The sequence below is a fragment of the Bicyclus anynana genome, chromosome 2 (assembly GCF_947172395.1).
Source record: "Bicyclus anynana chromosome 2, ilBicAnyn1.1, whole genome shotgun sequence".
NCBI classification, from domain to species: Eukaryota; Metazoa; Arthropoda; class Insecta; order Lepidoptera; family Nymphalidae; genus Bicyclus; species Bicyclus anynana.
In genome coordinates, this window is record NC_069084.1 from 560,666 (window position 1) to 576,270 (window position 15,605).

Below are 15,605 nucleotides of genomic sequence, written 5' to 3' on the forward strand. Positions count from 1 at the left end.
GTGATTGGTATTAATTTGATAATAATATTATTACTTAAAGGTAATTATAGAAAAATAACTACTAAATGAGATCTTCGTGACTTGTTTTGGTATATTTTATGTGATACAATACAATCTATATTGTATACCTTGCACCCGACTATACCTAGGCACAGAATATATATATGTACAAGTACATACATAAGCACAAGTGACTTATGTACCTACTCGTACTAGTTTGCCTACGGCAAGGCAGTGCCATCCGAGGCCGTATGAATTTCTTTTAAAGGTGATCAACTTAAACGCTACAGTAAGTACCCACCTACCTACTTGACTTTAGGTAAATATATACAAAATAAACTTTAAGTAGGTATATAAACGATTGAAAGCTTCAAGTAAAAACTATACCTAGATAAACTATTGGCACATATTGCTTATCAAAAACATGCTTTATGTGTAGTGAACTTAAATTTCTTTCGTAATACATCGTAAGCAACTTAGAAGCGATTTACGCGTGTATTCTGTACCTGGCATAAATCTCTTTGGAATTTATAAACTTTATATAAGTAACTCAACCAAGTTAGGGTGATAATTGACAAAGCATGAAGTCGAATGTAGAAATAACTTTATAATTTGGCGTCGTTATAATCGTATCTGAGGAGAATGTAACGTCGTCAACAACTGAAGACAGTCGGTTACTCGCTAAGAAAAGACGACGTTGTGTCGCGCTTGCGCTGTGAGTGTAAATACGGATTTTAGTGGATTTTCCCGCGTTTTAAAATAAACTAACACGGTTTACATAGATAAAAAACATATAAAAAATAGTTAATTATAAGTGCGCAAAACTTTTTCGATAAGGTATTATTTTGAGAATTTTTGTGAATGGAATTCTAAGGCAGGCTTCTGGTTTCCCATACTTAGCAAGCGGATTGTTTTAATAAGTTATTCATAGATTGTCTCCGGAATCTTCGTTTTATTGCCGACGACTGCGATCATCAATTCCATTGGATTCCAGTTAGAAAGGTGAGTTCTTGCTTTATTGTGTTTCTAATGTCTTATGCTTATAGCTAGAAAGTGTAATTGTTTATTTATGGAAATGAACTTTTTAAAGACTTTATTGAAAATTATATAACATTTTGGTAAGTACCTACCTATCGTTTGATAGTTCCGATGAATATGTAAGTAATTTAGGTAGGTACGTACTTACTAAATCATGAATTGTTTTTAATGTAATATTATGCACTATTGTGTAGGTAGTGATAGTAACCTTGTATTTCTACCCACAAGCGTTCGAAGACATTAACTTACCTACCTTGTATGTACCTATCTAAGTATAGGTAGGTAGGTATAGAAATATTACTTTATAACTATCTTTGTTTACTCTTTGGCTCGCTGCCTCGGTGGTCCAGTGGTTAAACTTTAGATTTAGTGGTGGCTTTAGATCACGAGGTTCTTGATTCAAGTCTCAATTGTGAAATACTAAGGTAATCTAAGCTTTTCTTTCTTCCTAGAAATTTCCAGTCTGTGTACCTAGTGTAATAAAAGATTCATTGCTCTTGGTTTAAACATGCCTACTAGATACTTAAAGATATAATTATATTGTAGACTAGCGAACGCCCACGACTTCGTCCGCGTGAAAATCGAAATACACTATCAACCCCTTCGCCATTTCTATTACTATTTTTTTGTCTTAATTTGTTCGTTCCATTAGGTGCCGATAGGTTCAAACTAATTTACATTTACATTTACATCCTCCATCATCCCTTATTTTGATCTTCATCATGAAGACGTCATCCCTTATGAGGATAAAATCTGAACTGAAATTAAAGATTGGAGCTACTATGATGATAGTTTGGAGGATGCCTACGTCGGAGTAGCTTTATCCATGCAAAGTGTCATGCTCGGTTTAAAATTGACAAAGTTTCATACAAACTTTTATCCCTGCCTACGTCAGACACCTTTGAGTTATTATTTTGATGGTAGAGTAAACAAAAGCTGTAATGAAAGTGCTTAAGTGAGGAACTGTTGCATTATTCTCTAGCGACTTTTGTAGAGAACTCGACAGTGTGGTTTTTTCTCTGTCTGACACAATATTTAAGTACCTATAAAGAATGAAACCACGTGAAAATCCGTCCAGTAGAACTAGAGAATAGCGCGCATTGACGGACAGACAGAAAAGAATCTGCTCATTTCGAATCGCCTTAACGTTTTGTTAATTTTGTTCCCAGTACACTCGATTTCTACTCTCTTATTATACTACTATACGGTATATTATGACCAGAGTCCAGATCTATACCTAAGCGTGTGTAACATTAGATTGTGTAGGTCGACGCTTATCAAACACCTGCCTACCTTCTCCTCAAAAACCACTAAAAATTATAAAATTTCGGTTTTACATAACCATATAGGCCAAATTACATGTTAAGATCTCTCTATTACGAAATCGGATGCAGCTAACGACGGAGTTTTACGACATTTAGATTTATGCTTTCTACAATTTGGCTTTAATCTATGCAGATCATCGATCTCCTATTATAAAGTGGATGCACAATCAGCGACCAAAAAACGTCCCCAATTAATGAGTGCCAAACGTAACTTCTTGGCACTCAATTCAAGTAGTCGCATTTGCAAATTCAACCTTAAACTCAATCCTTAAGGTTGAATTTGCTCTGAATATGAGTCTTTATTCAATATAAGGCCTTTAGGTATAATTTTCTTTACCAATAATTCTAAAACTGTCAAAGCCAAATTGGCCAGTTTTAAGTGAAATTTTCAAGAGTCCTTTTATTATAAGAGATCAAAGATGCAGATACACTATTTGCCCAAAATTTAAAACGTCATTATAGGTAGATCTACAGTTCTACATATAGGTCAATCATATTATACATCAATGATATATTATAACTACAATTCGATTCGATAACTTGAAAGTTTGAGACTTCTCCTAATCTGAACTTTTTTATCAGCGCGCATTTCAAAAGAACTTAGAGCATATTGCGACAAATATTCCCACGAGTTTCATCCGCGTTAGATGTGTTATTTAAACTATCTTATTACTTAACTACACAACACCGTAAAACACACAGTAGGTACTACATACTTACTTACATGTTAAAGACTAAAGTACTTACTAAGCACAGTATAGACGCACAACATCACGTATGTAATCAAGAGCTACATACCGACAGGCTGCGTTCCATCAGCGAGGCATGATCTAATGCGATGTTCTAATGTATGGATTGCATCGCGAAGATACATTTACATTCTACTGCGTACAGGTAACTGCGCATCGTTTATCTGGAAATAGACCTGTTACCTGTTGAATTCCTATCACTTTTTAGGTTTCCGTGGTCAAGTCTAGTTTAGTCCAACTTAATCTACGGAACCCTACACTGCGCGTGGCGTGAGACGCATTTGGTCGGTTTTTTTATTTAATAACAAGTCATCGTCGTCATCAGGACCACATAAAGCGAAGATGATCTGCAAAGACGTCTAAACACTATAGTTAACTAGTAAATTCGATGGCCAATATACAGCGATACATCTAATGACAATATACCAATCAAAATGTGAATTTGTAGAATTGTTAAAGATAGTAGTAAGTCAAGTAGGCACTGTACAAGTACGTTTGAAACGTAAATTTCAAGTTTTGCTAAGGAGTGCCGGCAAGAAACATAACATTTGCTCTTAAAACATATACATCATACAGTAATATACAATAAGTCTGCAATGTTTACGCAATGCGTATTTTTATCCATGAAGTGCCCGCCACACAACTAGGTATAGTATATTATGCTCGCTGTAAAAAGACCCACCTGACGTCTATTTTCTCTATGATAGCAGAGTATATACCACGTTATACATTGTTCCTCACCTATGAGCCAGTTTTGGCTTTCTATTTCTAACCCATCAGGCTGTGGGATATCTGCGAAGGTTAGCGCTGGGCCGCTGGGCGACCAGCGAAGTGGAACCGACGCATTGTTGGCCGTTGGCTCCACAAGCATGAAGCAGGGCAATGGTTCAGTTATGCAACTGTTACGTACGCCCCACGACAGGTTTGATGCGCGTAATTAATGCGCCATTTACTTTTATACCCATACTTAGTTAAGTAAACGTAATTATATTAATTGTATAGCGCAGTAATGATCGTTTGTTGGTCCCAGGTTCAAGAGCGGGTTGCACGGTAAGAAACATTTATTGAAGTTAATTATACTCATTATTTTTTCTTATTTCAATTAAATACGCATGGATGCTGGAGTCTTGACACTGTGGTGTTTGCAAGTCCATTCAAGATTTTGTCCAGCTCTGGACATCCAATCGCTGATTATAATGACGATGTATTATGATGATGACGAGATATACGTATTAGTCAATGATGGAAAAATTCAAATGTAGAAATATAACGAAAACAAAGTAGTAAACAACGCTAAATGAGATGAAGCTTCGTGTGCGTTGAAGTCTTTTGAACTAGTATTCGATAAGTTCTATGCAATTCAAGGAAAATGCATTAGCCGAAGTGAATTTAAATTTCCTGAAACTCAATTATCATTGTGTATATACTTTTTAATTGTTAGAAAGAGACATTATTATTGAGTGATATAAAACTATAAATTCTATTTGTACTTACATAACTATCGATCACAATTTTGTCCAGCTACTTTACAATAAAGTTTTAAGATTTTTAGCACGTTTTATTGAACTATGAGAAAAATATTTAATTTATATATATGAGAAGAATAGGTTTTCTTTTTTGTCACTTTACAATATTGTTTAGAACTAAGTTAGTACCCATATAGCGCCATTCATTCCCAAGCTTTTTTTATCATTAATTATCTTTTCGAATGGAATTATTTAATGAGTTTCGGAGTATTATGTAACCATATTTCTTCGAATAACATACTTAATTTGCATTAATTGTAGCTACCCTGTTAGAGTTAACGGTTCATATCAGTGCCACCTACTTTAAGGTTGTATGTTTCCGTATTACTATGTAACACAAATTGCATGCCCGCGGCATCCACCGCATGAAAATTTGGTATTTATATTAAATTTCTTCTGGATTTGATTTTTTTGTTTTATTCCCTACAAGTCTTGATCTTAATGAATTAAAATCTAACAGGTTGCTGGATAATGTAGCTTAAATTAAAATTAGGTTAGGTTCCCAAACAACTAAAATATTTTCGTATTCTGTTGCTGTTGAATATAATTAGCCACATAACTTTTATTGCCTTAAAATTTTTAATATAAATATTTTCAATTAAGAGTACAGACACTTAGCTATTACTATTTTATCATACTCATAAATACCTTCAGCAGTTGCTGCTCAGCTGCAGATCATGACTTTTTATATTCATTTTCTTGGTTCGGGGAGATATTGAGGTTTTCTCCTAACAATTACTAAATAACAAATTAAGTATGTGTTATTCATAAGATTTTTTTTTGTTTTTTTTTTTTTTTTGTTTGCGCAATAGCGTTCCGGAAAGCGTTAACATAATGTAACTAGGTAGATCTAAGGTAGATGTTATTGTAGGCAAGTGAAAACCTGTCAAAATATTAAAACTCTTTTCCTGTCGCAGCACTGCGTCTCTCCACTTTCCCTTACGCAATGCGTTTATATGTAAATGCTGTTTTTGGCCGCGCCTCACGCCTCGCGCCCCGGTACAGTATCTTACGAACAGAAGTAACGTAACTGAATCATCTTACGAACTAGTGTCTCAGTTTCATACATCTATACTAATATTTTAAAGCTAAAGAGTTTGTGGGTTTGTTGGTTTGTTTGTTTCTTAATCTCAGCAACTACAGGCCCGATTTGAAAAATTCTTTCAGTGTTAGATAGCCCAATTATTGCTATTTTATCTCCGTATTCCTACGGGGACAGGAACCACGCTGGTGAAACCGCGAGGCGTCTATTAGTCTATACTAATCTATACTTCTATACTAATATTATAAAGAGGTAAAGTTTGTAAGTTTGTAAGTTTGTCACATTTTTTAAATGGGGTAATCTTCAGAACTACTGGTCCGATTTCAAAAATTCTTTCATCAGTAGAATGCTACATTATCGGGGAGTGCTATAGGCTATATTTTATATTAGTATGGTATATATTCGCCGAGTTAACACAGTTTTTGTCATACAGGTCGGACCGAAAATCCTCTTAAGCAGACTTATTCGCATGCGCTGCCTTAACCATTGTGTAAAATTGAAATTAATGTATGGAGGCTTTATGTATCTTTAAAAGTTCTACAAAAAAGTCCGCGACGCCATATATCTATCTTCTATATATTAGCAGATATAGTACCTTTTGTGTTTTAAAAATTATTAATTTTATATACTTAGGTTTGCGTCATTATTTATGCTACTTAACTTAAATCCTTATCAAAATAAATTATTTAATAATCACAAAGATATTATGGAGATAAGATTTGCCCTTTATAGTATGTTAATTAGTTAAATAGTTTCGGAGATAATACAAAATTTCTAAAAGACACAGAAATTTCGCTACATGACGCCCCGCGCTTTCAATTACGTAGTTCCCGTTCCCGTGGGAATATGGGGATCAAACATAGCCTATGACACTCGCAAATAACGTAGCTTACTACTGGTAAAAGAATTTTCTAAATCGGTCCAGTAGATCCAGAGATTACCCCACTTTAGTTTCTTGGGAAATAGTCCTTTGGTCATCGCACCACGCTCAAAGGGCAGGACCGATTTTGCTAAAGGCTTCCCCTACCTTTTAGGGGTAGGGGTAAGGTAGGGAAGGTGTAGGGTACGAGTAGGTTAGGGTAGGGTAGGGGTAGTGTAGGGGTAGGGTAGAGGTAGGGGTACGATAGGGAAGGGTAGGGTAGAGGTAGGGTAGGGAAGGGGTAGGGTACGAGTAGGGTATGGTACGGGTAGGGTAGAGTACGGGTAGGGTACGGGTAAGGTAGGGGTAGGGTAAGGGTAGGGTAGAGGTAAGGCAGGGGTACGGTAGGGTTAGGGTTAGCGGTAGGGTAAGGGAAAAGTAGGGGCACAGTAGGGTTGGGTAGGTTTAGGTAGGGAGTAGGGTAAGGTAGGGGTAGGGAAGATGTGTACATAAGTAAAAGCGAAAGCGAAAGCATGACCGCTATCACACTAATATTTTAAAGACGAAAGTTTGTGTGTGTGTGTATGTTTGTTCCTCCTTTACGCTGCGGCTGCTAAAGCGATTTGGAATGGAAATAGATTTTATTCTGGATTAACACATAGGCTACTTTTCATCCCGGAAAAATCCATGGGTTCCGAGGGATTTCTAAAAAAACAAATTTTACGCGGACGAAGTCGCGGGCGTCCGCTAGTGATGAATAAGCTAGTAATTTATAAAATGGCTATAGAATCGATCCAAAAATTGAACCTTGTGGATGGATCCTGTGTCTTTTATATAATAAGTAAAAGGTAATTAGCTATTAATAGAACTAAATATTAGTATTGCTTATAATAAAAATATTTAGTTCTATTTATAATAACTTAATTTTATTTTTCAAACAAAAAGACCGTTTGTGTGTTTTTCCTACATATATTTACGTAACGACACTATCTAGATGATACCGAATGTTTTTCTCATGCCTAATTTACAAATTATGGTGATTTTGTTCTTTAAAATAAAATATTGCTATATTATCGATGAGTGCTATAACTCATCGGTAATATACATTTTCGTTAGTGGAATAATTTAAAAAATCGTTTGGGTGTGTAGCAGTGGCGAACGATGGAATTTAGATGAAGGTAAGCCGTTCCAAGGAAAAGGAAATTCATAGAGCGTGATACGAACTCCGGTTTTTCATATACATGATACAGTACAACAATGAATAAACTTGAATTTTTAAAGGTAACCCGGCGGGAATCGGCTTGTAAGAACTCTTCGCCGATGGTGTGTAGTGAATGTCCATTCAGAGTTACAATCTAATTTTTAAATTAGTAGAGTAAAGCTGCTAATACAGAGGAAGTATTGTTATTGTTTCTGTATTTTGTAAATGATGGTGACTTTAAAAGAGCAACTGCCAAGTTTCATAACAGTTCTTCTCAGTCGAATCTAACTTCTGAACGTTACAAAAGTGCTTGTAAACTAAGCCTACTGGAACTTTAATTTGTTATGTAGCCTTCAGCGGAGGATAATAAGTTAGTCATCTTCATCTCCGGCGATACAACCGCGAATCAGTCGAGATCTGACGTCAGGCAGTATCGCAGGCAGCAGTAAATCACTGCACAATGGTGAAGCACCCACTCGATGCGAACCCATTGTACAACATGGCTATTGTTTGGTCAGAGTGTAATCATTCTGGTAAGGTCAATCAGAGATATGTTTTGAATAATCAGATTCAAAAAGTAAAACGATCGACTAATAAACTTATATATGCAACATATTTTAATTTTTGGAATATTTAATAGAAGCCGGTCTTACTTTGTAAGATTGGAAAAAAGAAGAAACAAAATAAAGATTTCTTGTGAAAAGACTCCTTATCTATTTCAACACCATAGAATGAGAATACCTACTCTATGTTCTTGAATATTTTTAGTAGTGTATACACATAATGTATACACAATTATTTAGCGTGTTATTTTTATAGTTCGAAAAATTTTCGCCTCGCCTGTAAAAGTCCCACGAATGTATGATTTTCTTTTTACCTTACTAATGACTCTTCATCTATAACTAAGTATTTGTATGACTACAAATGACACCTAGCGGGTACAGTGACGAAGGCAAGCCCAGTGCATATGGGATCCTAACCTCACGGGAAATTATAATTCGTATTACCGAAGTGCGCAGCTCTACCTTGGGGTATCGCATAAGGTATAATATCCACGCACTGGTGCGTGTGGAAACCTGCGCGCTCTCACGTACCGGTACGTGATGTGAGTGCAGCACTGCTCACTGTCACCGTCACATTGCCATTCTGTAGCGACATGTTCGGTAATTTCTCTTGTAGCCACGTGAGCTGTCGATCATTAATGAACTGTAGCTGTGCCCCGCGGTTGCACGCGCTTGTGTTGGTTTATATGTATGTATAATTATCTGCATGTTTTAAACGCCCATTACAGAACCAGACCTTCCTTCTCATAGCTCATGGAGCATAGACTCATCATGCTGCTGCAACGCAGATTGGCGTCCTTAGGAAGTTAATAATGTTACATTCTTGAACGAATATCAGATGTTATTGATAATGATGACTTAAACGAGGCAAATGGACGATGGACGTTGGGATCCCAAAGTGCTGGAATGGCGACCCTGCACTAGTAAGCGCAGTGTTGGTCGATCCCCCACCAGGTGGACTGACGACATCAAGCGAGTCGCAGGGATTCGCTGGATGCAGGCGGCTCAGTATCGTGATGTTTGGAAGTCCCTAAAGAAGGCCTATGTCCTGCAGTGGACGTCCATCGGCGGATATGATGATAATGATGATGAAACGTAGCAAGGGAGTGACATTGTTGCTATAAAATAAAGCGTAAAAATTTACTGGATTATGATTTCTAAATTCTAAATGTTAATCTGGTCTAATAGCTTTCAATCGTGAATATTTTTTACAGGAACTTATCTAAACTTAATAGTCACTAAACGGCAGATGAAATCACAGCCAAGCGCTACCTTGTTGTTGACTAAAATTAATAAAAAAATAAACTCTAAAAAACGATAATTGCGAAAATATTTTTAACTCCGCAGCAAGTAACAGTAATCATTCAAACAGTTATCGGATTTCATCTGCAAAAACTCGCCCCTCATTGTAACAAGACCAGAGATAATTTTGTTTTTTCTAACAGATCTAGCTCGAGACGTTTCTTTATGGTTTCTTATTTCATCAGCATATCAACAAGTAAATAATTGAAGGCCATTCGGTCCTTCTCCGATAGGTATTTAGTAATTTCCGCGAAAAAAATGTGTAAACATAAAACTACAAAATGTCGGTCACGGTCGCGCCAGATGGGAATATTAACGAGATACACTCAGCAGCTTCCTCAATAAAAGTGCTTAAACTACGAGCAGAAATTATTTTTTTACAAGTAGGTATACATACCTACTACCTAAATGGCGAAGCTTAGCCACGGAACGCGTCTTTACCAAGTTTGCTACAGAAATGAATCATTTATACCTTCGTTTATTTTTCATTACGTCACCCGGACGCAGATTCCAACCACAGCCGAGGAAAGACTAATTTCTCTGTACATAAGCCGAGTGGCGTGCACTTCATAAATGCAAAAATGCACTGCCTACCCTATAAAGACTCATAGAGGAAGGAATTTTCTATTTTGTACGATTTGTACGTATTACATACCCTACCCATACGCATACCCTAGTTAAAATCCTTCTACAGGCCACTGCTGATAAGCCTCAGCAGTTCAAATTTTCCTATAGGCAGAGGTATTAATGTCACAAGAGACTTCAGAACCCTCCTAGCCGTTGGTCTCTGTTCTGACAGAGCGTCTACGCCCTCAAACGCATTGTGACTCTCCTGCGGCGTTGTATACGACTCAATAAAATTATTTAACAACTCAAATAAACTCTGTCACACCCCGTACATGGGTGCGACCACGTACTTGTACGTTTTTGCTAAAACGCGGAGTGCTAACCTAGGTATTTGTTGCGCGATTTGGCTAAACCTACCTAAGTAAAGCTAAATAGCGAAACAGAACAGAAAACGCTAAAGATAACGCTTCAACGAAACGAGTAGCGCATTCCAATAACCAAACACAAACAGACAAACTTTTCACCTGTATCATTTGAAGCAACTATAGATATTTGTGAGTCATAAAATAAAGTTTCATCTACGACAACATAATAATTCAATAATTACTGTCGCATTTATTTTGTCGTTTGATTTTAATGTCATCCGTTTAGTCGATTCAGCGGATGTTGCTATATTTAGAGGTATTTAGGTAATCGTAATCTCGGGACCAGTAATTTGTGTATGCAACGATTACCTACAATTAAATTGAAATAAAATTCTGCAATTACTATTCTGGATGTCAGAAGCTAAAAAACATTAACCGCATTTTTATCCTAGTAGGTACAAGTCAAAAGGAAGACTCATGACTTTTTAGTCTACTAATACTTGATCGAGTTCGGCTTACAATCTGAAATTATACTAACTTATTTAATGATAGAATCTATGAAAAATCAACAAATTAAATTTTTAGTAAACACTCGTGTATGAAGCGAAGAGTTACATATATACTATAGATATTCCTGTACATTGTTATTCAATGGTTTGAAGAAGTAATCTTCGTAGGTAGGTACTCCGTACTCTACTTAATTACGTTTCCATTATTAATGATATTTGACACCTGTCATCGCTGTGGTTTCGAGTAGCGACATTCAATACCTGATTCACTTTGACAGGCTTTATCGACGCCAGTTCATTTAACATGATCGAAGCTTTTTGAGTATTTTGTAGCGCTCACTCGGTTGAAACAGAGACGTCCAACGGTTGTCTTAATGTATTCTACGATGTGGTTTATGTCATCTACAATACCTTTATTGAGTTGTCGGTCTGTATTTTGATTGTGTCCTTTTTTTTCACTACAACTACCTAGATCTTTGGGCGCAGCTCAGATAGTTGAAAGCGATTTAGATCTCTTTAAGACCCATATGGACGTCAGTGAACTTAAAAATTGGATTTTGCACCTTTTATATACGCAAACATCACCAATTATTATGATATCAAGTTGCTTGAAGTTCAAGTTCGATATTGTTGAACATCAGAGCTTTTCTGTGAGATTCTGATTTCAACTTAGAAGGACGATCTGATGTGGGCTGAGTGAGATCAGTTGGAATCCACACTCACGGTATAAGTCAGAAACTTTGTTTTCGCCGGCGACGCTGCAACAAAAATCCAAGTCTGAGAAATAAAACCTGACTTCCCTGGCTGGGTATCCACGTCCGGGTGACATAGGGAATCGGGGACCACATCATCGAATCGAAGACACTGCAAATAAAGTCAATTGGGTTATCAACGCATTGAGAGCTTAAAGCTTATCGCTGCTTTAGTATATCGCTCACGCTCGTTTCATCCTGCGAAGCTGCAAATAAAGTCGATGTCTCACCCCATTAGGCTATCATCGCCGTGTATACCCACAGGCAGAGCTACACGCTAGCCGCTGTATGTCTGACGCAACGGCATGCGCGAGGTATGCGCGAACAGGTTTGGTCGGAATGTTCGCTCGGTTCGGCTGTGACTGTGACTGTGGACATAACTCCGTTGTGCTGATTACTTTAAATTGCTGGCGATTTGCCGCATTGCAGAACAGATTTTTTGATTAATTTTGATATATTTACTCGTAATATGTCCAAGATAAAATTTGGTTGAGTGACTAATTTCTCAGGTAAATATAATAAATAAAAAAATAGGTCTGATAAATAATAATAATCTACCATGTACCCTAATACATGTTAGATTATTATTTATCAGACCTATTTTTAATATATTGTTTTATAACGACTAATATACAGTTATAATTACAATTGTACACATTTATCATTACACAACAAAGGCCTGTCCTGTCCAATGAGCGCAAGAATCACATAAATATATTTCCTGAAAAACTTTTTCTTAATTTAGCCGACAATGTCGAAACCTTAGAATGTAGTCTTACCGTTTGTCCATTTGTTAAGGCTTGTCACACATACCGGTCACACTCCGGGGTCCGGCCCGGTTTAGGAAAAAAATACACGTAACGAAATAAATTATATCGTTTTAATAATTTGAATTTGATTGGATAATGTCCAATCATATTATTTAAAAACATGGAAGTCTATGATGACATTTTCTAGACAAGCCTGTCTCATCTTAGAAGACTTCTACTGATCCACTCACTACCATCAGGAGATAGTATAGATATCGTGGTCAAACATGAACATCTTTTGGGCCTGCATGAAAAATAACAATAGTGCTATTGTGCTTATATGGCGAGGAATCTGCTGTTGTCCGTTGAGTTGCATCAATTGCATAATACAAAATTAGAGAAGCATGAAAAATACTTACCCAAGTGTTTAAATTATTTAGGGTTTTAAATTGACAATCTTAAAAGGGGCATTAAGTTTACATGTTGTACAATTTACAATAATTTGTGTTGGGATTTTTGCATTTCTAAGCGTTACCACTTCCCAATCTACAAATTCTGTTGAGTTTTATTGAATAGTGATGCCTGTGTGACCCGGACGGTGTGTTCGGGCCTTAACAGGAGAAAAAAAACTCGTCTATCCACTTGTAATGGTCGGTTTTTTGTCGCGGCCGAGTTGCAGAAACGTCGGCGTTACGAATTTGTTAACATTTAATTAGCTCGCTCACCTAATGATTTATATTACTTTTTCTGATCAATTCAATCGCGAGGTGTGGAGACGATTTTGTAATCGATCTAATTACGACAATCGCTTTATTGCCATCTCTTGTGTACGGGACAGAATGCAGTGGGTGTAAGATTGTTATGTTATGACATTTTGAATTTGCTTATTTATTTATTTGTAAGTTTATAATAACTATCACACCATAAGTGAAGTTGGTTGCGAAGAATAACAAGTTCATACTGCATATTATTAAAATGTTATGAGATCTTTCGTAGAGCTGAATCCTTGGCTGAGCTCCTTCAATTTGTAATCGTTCCCATTTATCTGCTCTCCACTGTACAATATATTTTATAGCACAACTCTACCAATAAAAACTTTACATTTTGATATAGAAGTGCCGGTTTTGTAGGCTCCAACAATTTAATGTGAAACTAAAGTGGCCAAGGCGATATCTATACAAAAATATCAAATTCCATTTTATTGATATTTCGGCAGGGTTTGTTAATTTAGTTCTTTTTTTGTGCACAAGTGTGAGTGTAAACAAAGACGCACCCTCAATTTCCTCCTTAGGACTATGTGCGACAAGAGTTGAAAAACATCCTAAGACTTACGTGCTAGAACTTAGGCGCTCTTTGTGACTTACCATTGTCTTTCAAACTCAAGGCTGAAATTGTTTGTCAGTTTTTTATTTGCAAAGTAGTCACTCACACATTCGTGGTGTGTGGCAGAAATGATCTGTCTGCTACAGCTATAATTATTTTTTTTAATCTTAATCATAGATTCAGATCTCTACAGATAAAATAAGTTAAGTAACCAATCGATCAAACTTTTTTGTTGTTTACTTCTAAAGTTTCAACCAGAAGCATTGTTAATTGTTCTTTGGGAAGCTGACCTTATGGTTGTGAATTGATACGTAGAATCATACTATTGTTATACCTATATCACATATATACATAAATCACTTAGGTGAGTACCTACCTACTTGCTGGGATTCACATGAAATAACTAGGTAGGTAGCATGATTTAGGGAAAATTACTGGGAGATGCTAGGCTAGGATCTTAGGCGTTATAAGATCTATGCGTTATAGATACACGACACGGGTGTATGTAATAGCGTGGCAGGCCACTGTTGCGCTGGACTGACCAGATTAAAGCCGCTGGTTCGCCTTTAGACCATTATGGTCTAAGGGTTCGCCCCACGAATGTGCTAGGTAAGCTGCAGTACGGGAGAAATGGCAATGGATCATATAACTTGCCATCCTAAAGTGACGACCAGGGCTATTCTGTCAAGAGTGAGCAACGAAGAGGAATAATTACGAATTATAATACGAATATACAACGCGCATTTTTGGCAACATTACACTCCCGTCAATAGGTAGGTAGGTACTAGGTATATATAGGTTACTTAATTCGGTTTTGTTAACCCGTTTCCCCAATGAAATTGCGCGTGGGAAAATAGCATGATTAATGATTGTAAATAGATATAATATTAATTCTCAACTATTTCATACTAGAGTAACATAATATGTAACAGTATTAAGCCATTAATAATAGCATTGCCGAAAAAAAACATTATAAAGTAATTACTCAAACTCAGCATAAAGGAAGTCATTAAATCCGGCAATAAGAAACGACAATACAGATTGAAGAATGTCGAAATGTATTGCAGGCATATACCCACCTACCTACCTTTACCTGCCGTAATTATGTACCTACTTATCATAATGCATGATTGATTACTTTTCAAAAAGTATTCCATTGAACGCACGCTTTGTATGCAAAGTGTTCATTATCATAATAATTATAGTTATATACGAGTACGTATCTGATATTTGCCGACAGAAAGGAAATAGGGTGTGCAATACCCATAGACTGTAAATGGTTTATATTATTTTCCGAGGTAAATGAAGCTAAAATCTACTTAGCAAAGTTCTAGTCATCATCATCATGGGGGTCGTCTAAATATCTCAATATAATTTTTTTCTATTATTCGCCAACTTATCTACTCTTCTTAGACACACTCCAACTATCCAAACTCCTTGTCCTTCCTGTCCTCTTCCGTTCTTCTTATAACGCTAACTTCATGTGTCAGAAAAAAAGATGGTGTGAGAAGCATCGTGAAAAAACATTGAAAAAACATACAAAATAATCAAACACAGAACCTGCTTCTTTTCAGAAACTGGTTATAATATGAGTGGTCTTAACAAATAAAATTCAAAAACAAACCAATAATTTCAAAAGTGTTAACTGGCAGAAGCTTATTTGAAATAATTGATTTAGTATTAATATGAATTCTTATGAACACAGAATATGTGGTTTCCATTATATGCAATTAAA

The 15,605-nt window shown here is 36.3% G+C and overlaps 1 protein-coding gene across 1 annotated transcript in view; it reads left to right on the plus strand.

The window, feature by feature from the left end:
• Window positions 1–656: 656 nt before the first annotated feature.
• The window catches only part of LOC112052001 (uncharacterized), an 87,005-nt gene continuing 72,056 nt past the window's right edge, over window positions 657–15,605 (plus strand). The window contains exon 1 of the mRNA XM_052888052.1: window positions 657–1,002. The gene's annotated coding sequence lies outside the window, so the exon portion shown is untranslated. The remainder of the gene's footprint in view (window positions 1,003–15,605) is intronic.